Below are 10,847 nucleotides of genomic sequence, written 5' to 3'. Positions count from 1 at the left end.
GCTCATTCTGGGCCCAGATGCCTCACCCCTGCCCTATTGCCCCATCTTATTTGGAACCTCCACTGCAGTGAGTCCCAGACAGCTACTCTCCCCCTTCCTCCCCTCACCCTACCTTTAATCTCCTTCCTGTACCTGAAGCCCTCCAGTTCCCTGAGTAGAGGCTGTGGGATTGCTCTTCAAAGAATACACCAGACAGGAAAATGAAAATTACAAAAAAGAAATCTGGCAAAGGGTACAGGACAAGTTTTGAATAATATCTGGCCCCACTTTCTTCTTATCCCGTGTCCCAAGAAAACCATCCCCAGAATTACTTCACTGGCCTCAGATGGGATGGCTACTAGCTCACAGCTTTGCCTACCCTCTCTGCTGGAGGCCAAGGTGCAGACTTTACAGAGATTCAAGGCATGTCCCTGCTTTGTCCCCTGTCCTAGAAAAAGCTTCTCTGTCTTAGAAAATGGAACCATCTCGATTGTCACACTATTACCCCATGATATGCCTTGCAATCCTCCACTACTGGCCAAAGAGCTCCCTCACCATCAGTCAGCCCCCCATGGCCAATGCTCACATGACTGGTACAGCTATTATGACAAAGCAGGAAAGACAACAAGATGAGCATGAGTGACTGGGTCCTGAGTCCCATCACTGAGTTATGGGAATTGCCCATTTTATGACAACAAAGCCAGCCATCCTGACAGTCTTCCCAGGATCTCCACTTTCCTGCAGCAATGAACACCATGGGTCACCTGCTCCCTGAAAGTTTCCCCTCCCATGTCCTGTTCTCCCAGGGTGCTCTCCCAGGGCACTCTCCCGGATCGCCTAGCTTTCTGGAGGCTATTTCTTTCTCTCCTCCGCTGTCAGGCTATTCCTTTTTCTTTCACTCTGTACATATAAGTGCTTCTCAGGACTCTGCCCTTGGCTTATTCATCCATCACTTATTCCTCCCTTCCAGAGCATATAAGCCCTGCTCAGGGCCAGGTACTGGGCTGGACCTTGGCCACTTATTTCACACTCCCCGTTCAAAGACTTCCACAACCCCCACAGTAATAACTACTGCTTCTCCTAGGATAACTCAAATCTTCAATTCTGAGCTTTTCTGTTGGTCAACCCTGTGGTCTTAACTCTAGCTGGATACCTGACCCCAGGAGATGAAGCTCAGACACTGCAAATGGCACCGAACATCATCTCCTAGAGCCTGCTCCTTCTGGTTCCTGACTCTCTGACTTCCATTACTTGTCTCAGCATTTTCTTGGCCACCGGAGCTGAAAAATCGAGTTGTTTTTGACTGACAGCTTGGCATCGCATCCAGTCACTGGTTGTGTCTGGCTACTTCCGCCTGCACTGTGTTCCTCTAACACATCTGCCCTTCCTGGCTTCTCTTTCTTATCACTACCACCACTCCCAGCTTCCCCCTTTCATCCTGGCTCTCTGGTCTACCACCCCCCAAAAGTCCTGCACAAAGCTGCTGGATTAATCTCTCCAAAAAAGCTTTTATGTTGCCCCTTCTCTGCTTAAAAGCCTTTTAAAGTTTTCTATCAACTCTCAAGTAGTGTCCAAATCCTGTGGCCTGCCACTTAAGGTATTCACAGTGTGTCTTTTCTCATTGTTCTGGCCTAACACACCCTCCTTCTTTCCCGTATTGCTTATTCTGGCCCCAAGGCTCTTTATGCCACCTCTGTTATTCTTACACCTACCCATCCCTAAAGAACAGATCAGATATTGCCTCCCTCCAATGCCTTCATTAAGCACATCATGCCTTCTACTGCAATGATTCCTGTGACCTCATTGCCCTGACTAGACCATAATCTTTAACTTACAGGGATCTTTTCTCCTTTCTCATTGTATTCCTAGCACTTAACACAGTGAGTGTTCATTATGCTTGTCAGATGAATGAAGATGTAATTCCTGCTTCCTGGGGAAGGCAAGAGAATAAATGAGATTGGGTGTGGGCTATGAGTTCTTCAGAAGGATGGTGTGATGAGTGGTCACAGTTGTACAGAAATGTCTGCCAAACAGAGAAGCCACACTTCCACTTGAGTATCAAGGAAATGGTGCCCTAGGAAGCTATTTGTGTTTTTCTCTAAATGTTTTTAAGCAAAGGATTGCTTCTCCCCTTTGTCAAAAGACTGGATACCATAACTTCTCAAGGACCCCTCCAACACTCAGACTCTTTCCTCCAGTGAAGGGGGCTGGCACCTCACAAGACCCTTACACACCAACCCTCCTCCCATCAGCTGCTGGGTCACTTTGTCAGTGAGAGGAGTTATTTCCATATTCCGGTCAATTCTGACTCTACCTTAGGGACAAAGGAAGAAAATCACCACCTGGGATATTCACTGCTCATTTGTTGGAATACATGATGGCACTTAGGGTGAGCCATTTTAACCTAATTCTTAACTCAAGACATCCCCTCCAGCTTCAGAGAGGGCTTCTGTACAAACATGTTTACGTGGTTGTTCGTAGGACAAACTAGGATTAGAACATTTTCCCATAGCACCCTGTCCCTTCTCTAAATTTCTCCCACTCTGAGTCAGGACTGGATTTATTCCCTCTCAGACCTAAAGCAAAGAACCAGCTTAAAGGATAACTGGCCTCTTTCTACAGATTTGCTGTATTGTGCTTTCCCTGGGGAAGCAGGGTAAGTGAATTGAAAAGAAGGTTTTCCCTTCCAATTTGCTGATGTTGGAGTAAACCAAAGGACTAAGCAGCAAAGAGGCAATCACGTCTATGAGACACTGAAAGCAAGACGTTTCCTAAAGAATCCCTGCAAAGAGATGCTGTATGTTTTAGCCATGTGTAGAGTATATTTGGAAAATGATTCAACAAAGAGAATCAAACCCCTCTTGGTCTCAGAAACAGAAAAGGAGCAGAGTTCAGTTCAAACTTGAGACAGGTTTTCTTTAGTTTGTGTTTATTCTCCTGGTGGGAGGTCTGCTTTCCATCTCTACAGAATACACTTCTGCTTCTGAAGATGAAGTGCATGCCTCACTGGCTTCTATATCCTTACTGTCTACTGCTGGCCCTGCTCAGGGCTCCGCTTGACAAAAATGGCTGAAGAAAACTCACCAGGGGTAACAATGGCCCTGTGGGATACCAAGTAGAGGTTCAGGGCATGGCAGCTCTTGGGTAGATGGAAAGGGTACCTCAGGCTGAAGCAAGACAGGCAGGCTGTGGGCTTCTATCTGCAGTGACAAAAGGTTTGTGGAGAATGTGGGGCCACTGGACACCAACCAAAGAACCGAATTATCTGGGTCTATTCAACATGGTGACAGCCAGACTGATAGTCAGCAAGAGCAAGAAGTTACAAGTCCAACTGAATTAAAACCCAAGGACACGTGGGCTTTGAGTCAGATGAACCCCAGTTTGAATGTTAACCTAGTCATTCATTCTCACTAGCTGGTAATTTTGGATTCACCATCTAACCTTGCCGAGTCTTTTCTCATATGTAAAACAAGGAAAATGGTAACTACCTTACAAGCTGTTGTAAATTTGAGATAAAGTGATAGTGTAAAGTGCCCAGGATAAGACGTGTCACACAGAAGGAACTCAATTTGCTGATAGACTAGAGAAAAAACATAATCTCAATCCCGAAGGAGTTTAAGCATTCAAATTACGGTATACCTAATGGTGAAAGATTAAATTCTTTTTCCTTAAGATTGGTAATAAAATCTAGAATAAGGCAACGATGTCTTTCTTATCACTTCTATTCAGCATTGAACTGGAGGTCCTACCCAGTGTAAAAAGGCAAGAGGAAAAAGGGTATACAGATTGGAAAAGCAAAGTAAAACTCTCTTTATTCATAGATAACAGTGTTGTCTATGTAGAAAATCCTAAGGAATCTACAAAAAAGCTACCAGAACTAATAAGTGAGTTTAGCAAGATTATAGGATATATTACCATTATACAAAAATCAAACATGTTTCTATATTCTAGCAGTGATTACCCAGGGCACAAAGGAACTTGTTGGGGTAATGAGAATATCCTATAACATGAATGAAATTTAAACAATATCATTAGTGTAAAAAAGATGAAAAACTTAGGGGGAAATTTGATAAAAGATGTATAAAACTACACACTGAAAATTATGAAACGTTGCTTGAGAAAAAGTAAGATCTAAATAAAAGGAGAGATATGTTGTTCATGGTAGACTCAATATTGTTAAGAAGTAAATTCTTTCTAAATTGATCTACTGATGCAATGAAATCCTAATCAAAATCTCAGCAGGCTTTTTAGTAGAAATTGACAAGCTGATTCTAAAATATATGTGGAAATACAACGGAACCAAAATAGCTGAAGCAATTTTGAAAAGGAAGAAAAAAGCTGGAAACCTTTCCCCACTTGATTTATTATAGACTCATTTTTATAAACTTATTATAAAGCTATTATAATCAAGATAATGTGATAGTGGCACAAAAATAGACATGTAGATCAACACAACACAATAGAGCATCCAGAACTACACATGTATGATCAACTGATTTTTAATAAATGTCCTAAGGCAATTCCAGGAATTCTTGGGGGGAAAAGAACAAGCTTTCCAACAAATGGTGTTACAATTAGATAACCATATACCAAAACAAACAAACAAACAAACAAACAAACAAAAAACACAAAAAAACTTGACCCTTGCCTCACACCATAGACAAAAATTAACTAAAAATGGGCCATGGACCTAAATGTAAGAGCTAAAACTAAAAAAACTTCTAAGAAATAAACATATAAAAAATATCTTAGTCACCTTGGGTTTGGCAAAGATTTCTTAAACAGGACTCAAAAATATGAAATATAAAAAAATTAATTGGACTTCAATATAAAAACTTTTGCTCTTCTAAATAGTGCTATGAAAATGAAAAGGCAAACCATAGATTGAAAAAAATGTGCAAAACATATTTGATAAAGGAATTATGTCTAGAATACATAAAGAACTCTTAAAGTAACATAAAGACAAACTACTCAATCAAAAAATGAGTGAAAGAGTTGAACAGACAATTTACCAAAAAAGATATACCAATGGCAAATAAGCATATGGAAAGATATTTAATATCATCGGTCATCAGGGAAATGCAAATTAAAACTACATTAAGACACTACTATAAACCCAATAAGTTGTTCAAAGTTAGAAAGAATGATCATAGAAAATGTTGAGGAGGATGTGGAACAACTGGAGCGGTCATGGACTGCTGCTGGGAAGAGTAAAATGATACAGTTTGGTGATTTCTTAAAAAATTAAATATACACTCCAAACACCATCCTTCCATGCCCCTCCTAGGCATTTATCCAAGAAAAATAAAGACATGTGCACACAAAGACTTGTAATCACAAGTGTTCACAACAGTTTTAATTGCCTCAAACTAGAAATAGTCAAAATGTCCATCAACAGGCAAATGGATAAACGCCTAGTGGTATATCCACACAATGGAATACTACTTAGCAATAAAGAAGAAACATGATACACGCAACGAGGATAAATCTCAGAAACATTATGCTTAGCAAAAGACATCAGACACAAAAGAATACATACGTTGTGATTCCATTTAAATTAAATTCTAGAATAACAAATTTAATCTGCAGTGACAAAAAGCAAGTCAGTGATGGCTTGGAGCAAGAGGGAACGTTTTCGGGTAATGGAAATGTTCTATATAACATGATAGTTGTAGTGTGTGACATGACTGTATACATTCAACAAAACTCACAGAATTATATCCTTAAAATTAATGAAACTTATGTAAGTAAATTCTATCTCAATGAAAAAAAAAAAGATGAGGCAGCTCTATCTGATATATATGGAATACACTCCAAAGTTTATAGTAAGTGGAAAGAAAAACTAGGTGCAGAACTATGTATATAGTATGCTATCATTTGTGAGGAAAAAGAAAACATATATGTATGTTCCATAGAGGCAGAGACTGTCTCTTCTAGAGAATGTAATAGTGAAAATATAATAGTGATAACCTCTAGAAAGAAGGATTCAGTGTCTGGAGTCTGAAATAGGCAGGGGACTTTATTTTCTATCATGCATTTTGGACTTCCTGCCATGTACATCTGTTTAAAGATTACTGATGTAAAGAGGTACAAGATGCTGTGGAAGATAGAAGAACATCTTTCTTACATCGGTGATGAGTGTCAGTAAATATTTCCTTGGAAAAGTTATATCTAAGCTGTGAAAGTGGGGAAGAAGAGAAAGAACATTCTAGGAAGAGAGCATGTGCAAAGATCCCAAGGGAAAAAAGGGGACATTAGGTAACTGCAGAGTAGTTTCGTAGAGCTAGAAATTAAAAGACAAATATGAGGTTGGGAAAATAGGTGAGAGCTATGTTTTCATCTTGTAAGCTGGAGGTCAGCAAAATTTTTCTATAAAGGGCCAGACAGTAAGTATTTTATTTTATTTATTATTATTATTTTTTTCCGCCTACAGCACTTGGTATTCCTAGGTGGTCTCCCATCCAAGTACTAACCAGGCCCGACCCTGCTTAGCTTCCGAGATCAGACGAAATCTGGCACATTTAGGGTGGCATGGCTGTACAGACAGTAAATATTTTAGATTTCGTGAGCCAAGAGTCAAAATCAAAGCTATGCTGTAGGTACTTCTACAAAGGAAAAAATTAATTTCTACAATTTTTATTGATGAAATACAAAATATAATAATTGAGTATAATATTTGGTAATATAGGTCTACTAGTGGGAATAATGGGAGTTCCTTTTTTGGGGGGGGAATAACATTTCACTGAATTTCCTGTCATCAAAATTGATTGCAAACATTTGTTCACCTGTTAGTGCTGATCTGTGGTGAGATTTTATTTATTTCATCTTGGAAAATATCTTTTCACACAGATAAATACTGCTAAATATTGATATCAATCCATGAACATATGATTTTAATTGAGCATATTCACACTTGAAAGGTATTTATAGAATTCTACTAGATTCTTCTCTTGATATTTGCCTTTTAGCCTGTCATTACATTGGAGATTAATCACTTCCAGCTGACGGCTAGGTGGAAGCTCCTCAACCACACAGTTAAATAAATTTTGAAATATGGAAATTTCTTTTGCACTTGCATCAATGTTGGAAAAAACACAGATGAAACCATCGTTTGAGCTCAGAATACTTCTCTTCATATTTCTGTGGAAATGGAGATTCTGCTTATTTCAACTTCTGACAGCATGGGAAGTATAGAAAGCAGCTTGACATTACTAATGATTCAAACAACATTAGTTGTAGTTGAGATTATTTTACCTCAATATAAGTTTCATAAATAAGCATTGCTTTGTCTTGTAATTTTAGGTTTGATTCATTAATAAATATAGCAAGTCTGCAGCAAAAGCTAAATTCCAAAGACATTTACATTTGATGATAGTGCTAGAGGGTAGTTTTCTCATTCAGAAAAATTTCTATCTCAGCTCTGAGCTCAAAAAAATCACAATATATAAAACTTTACTACTATTAAGCCATCAAAATGCTGTATTGTTGAAGAAGTTAACATATTCAGCTCTTATTCCTAACAAAAAGTCACAGAACTGTCAATGATTAAGTTTCCAAGAGTACATCTATCTATAAATTATATATATATGTATATATATATGAAGTTTACTCCTGACACTACTTGTTGAATAACACATAATAGATTAAAATATTTTCCTCAAAGTACCTGTCAATGAATAATATAATGAATAACTAACTACAGGCTTTAAACACATTTTACATTTCCATAAGTTTTATAAATTTGCCCAACTGAGGCTTTTTCTGCTCCACACATATTTTTGCCATCATTAGTTATAACACATCTTAGCAGATTCCACTTCAGGTTGTTTTGAATTAGTGTTTTCTCAACTATTTTCACCTGTAGTTCTCTATATAGACTATTCTTAGAGGCTAATACCTCAGTCACTTCAAACTTGGCACTGATTCCTCGAACAAACAATAACTGGCCAGTATCATTAACATCTGGCAACACATCAAGAGCCAAGGAAAACCTCTTGAAATCATTTGCCTTGTCTTTTAATTTACTATTTATGTTGCTCCTAATGTCATCAGCTCTTTGAACAACTCTTCTTGCCAAAAGGCTAATAGTCTTAAGTGAGTTTATTTTCTCTGGACATATTCTTTTGTTGCTACATTCAAACATGATTTAAGTAACTCACCAGTTGTAAACAGTTTTCCTTGCTTTGCTAATAAATAAGCCACTTGGAAACTTACTTTGGTTACAGTCTGATTTTCATTTTTTATTTTTGTGAAGAAATTCTCCTGTGATGAGATAGATATTCCATTTTAAATTTTCTAATTTTTCTTACCATTGCTTTCCTGTGATTTGGGAATATTGTGACAAATATTTAGTTTGGTAGTGTTGACATATATTGTGTTCTTTTAGCATAGCTAGTGTCATTGAGCAATAAATAATTTTTTGTCACTTAATTTGATAATGAAAGAATCTACAGCCCCCTGTGGCCTCAAAAGTATGACATTCGAAGTCCACTTTTCCCTTCTTTTCTTGTTTTGACATAGCAAGTATTCACTAGTGATAAAAAATAAAATAAAATGCTGCAGTACAGTGATATACATGTTACTATCAACGTATACAATACTATCAAGTTACAAGCACATCACTGTGATTTGTAACTTGAGCAATGCAAAGAGATGACGATGATGGTGTCATGTATGGTCTTTATTGCAACTACTCGACTCTGCTACTGTAGCACAATAACATCCAGACAATATGTAAACAAATGGGAATGGCTATGCATTCCTAAAAAACTTAATCTATGGGCCCTAAAATTTGAATTTTGCAAAAATTTCACATCAAAATATTGTTCTATGATTTTTTTCAACCATTAAAAAATGTATAGGTAAGAAAATTAAATAAAAGGGATCCAGATTGAAGAGGAACAAGTAAAACTATCTCTATTTACAGATGACATGATCTTGTATATAATATATCCTAAGGAAGCCAGTAAAAAAAGATTAGAACTCATAAACAAGTTCAGCAAGTTTACAGAATACAAAAAAAAATGTGCATATATATGTGTGTAAGAATATATATGAGATGTATATATAAATATTTACTTTTAAGAATACATATCAATTGTATTTCTATTCACTTGCAAAAAAAATCTAAAAATGAAATTAAGAAAATAATTTTATTTATAACAGCACCAAAAAGAATAAAATATCTAGAAATAAATTTAACAAATGAAGTGCAGAACTTAAACTCTCAAAATTACAAAATACTTGTTGAAAGAAATTAAAGAAGATCTAAATAAATGAAAACATCTTATGCTCATAAATCAGAAAACTTAATATTGTTAAGATGCCAATATTCCCCAAATAAAGAATGCTTACGACCCAATAATGGAAAGATAAACAACCCAATTTTAAAATGAGCAAAGGACAACTCAACAACAAAACAACTTGATTAAAAAATGTGCAAAGGACATAAATAGACATTTTACTAAAGAAGATACCCAAATGGCTGATAAATACATGAAAAGATGTTCAACATCATTAGTCATTAAAGAAATACAAATCAAAATCATGAGACACCACTTCATACCTACAAGGATGGTTAGAATACAAAAGACAGGTAATAACGTGTTGGTAAAGATGTAGAGAAATTGGAACTCTCATATACTGCTACTAGGAATATAAAATGGTGCAGCTGCTTTGGAAACAGTCTGGCAGTTCCTCAAAATGTTAGCACAGAGATACCAGATGACCCAGCAATCCCACTCCCAGATAGATACATACTCAACAGAAATGAAAGCATATGTTCACACAAAAACTTATACACAAATGTTCAAAGAAGCATTATTCAACACACACACACACACACACATACACACACACGTATATATGTGTGTGTGTGTGTGTATATATATATATATACACATACACACACACACACAATGGAATGTCAATAAATTGACAATAAATAGGAACAAAGTACTGATACATGTTACAACATGAATGAACTTTGAAAATGGTATGCTAAGTGAAAGCCGGTCATAAAAGACCACATATTGCAAAATTCTATTTATATGGAATGTCCAGAAGAGGCACATCTACAGAGACAGAGAAAGTAGATTAGTGGTTGCCTAGGGCTGGGAGCAAGGATAAGAGGCTAAAGAGTATAGGGGTTTCTTTTTAGAGTGATGAAAGTGCTCTAAAATTGATTGTAATGATGGTTGCACAACTCTGTGACTACATCAAAAACATTAAATCATATACCTTAAATGGGTGAATTATGTGGTATGTGACTATATCTCAGTAAAACTGTTTCTCTCCCCCAACCCCACCCAATATAAAAATGCTGCTGGCAGGAACATACCGAAACAGGTAGAAGTTTCCTTTCCTGGGGCAAATACTCTCCACAGCCAGAAGTGAACCAGCGGCCACACAAACTCTGTTGCCCCTGCCATTGGGTCACATACCTCAGGGCTCCCACACATCAACCCTTCCAGCAATGGGAAAAAAGTTCAGGACTCGCTAAACGACCTAACCTGAACAGACCCCTCTTGTCCCCCAAACAGAGGTTCACTTTATAAATCATTATTACCATCACTTTGATTATCACTGCCACCATCCCAGACCATCATATCAGCCCCTATTCCAGTCCAGTATACTGGCCAATAGCAGTTCCCATTTATTGGGCACCTGCTATGTCGTCGCTTATCCTCATTGCCAACCTGCATATCAAGGAGTCTGGACTTTATCCCGAATGCTATGGGAAGTTATTGAATGGGTTTAAGTCGTATAATCATAGGGTTGTATCTGCATATTAAGATTTACTCTGACTGTAGGATGGAGAATAGATGTAAGACTGGGGTAGACTAGTTAGCAGGCTGTTGCAGTAATTC

General features: G+C 37.3%; 1 protein-coding gene and 1 pseudogene across 1 annotated transcript in view; both read right to left on the bottom strand.

Moving 5' to 3' along the window:
* The window catches only part of NRG2 (neuregulin 2), a 163,291-nt gene that overhangs the window by 70,599 nt on the left and 81,845 nt on the right, over positions 1-10,847 (bottom strand). The window lies entirely within an intron of this gene.
* On the bottom strand, positions 6,404-6,522 carry LOC112471989 (annotated as a pseudogene).

Source organism: Pteropus alecto, unplaced genomic scaffold, assembly GCF_000325575.1.
Source record: "Pteropus alecto unplaced genomic scaffold, ASM32557v1 scaffold78, whole genome shotgun sequence".
Taxonomy (NCBI): Eukaryota; Metazoa; Chordata; class Mammalia; order Chiroptera; family Pteropodidae; genus Pteropus; species Pteropus alecto.
This window is presented reverse-complemented; position numbering and strand designations above follow the sequence as displayed.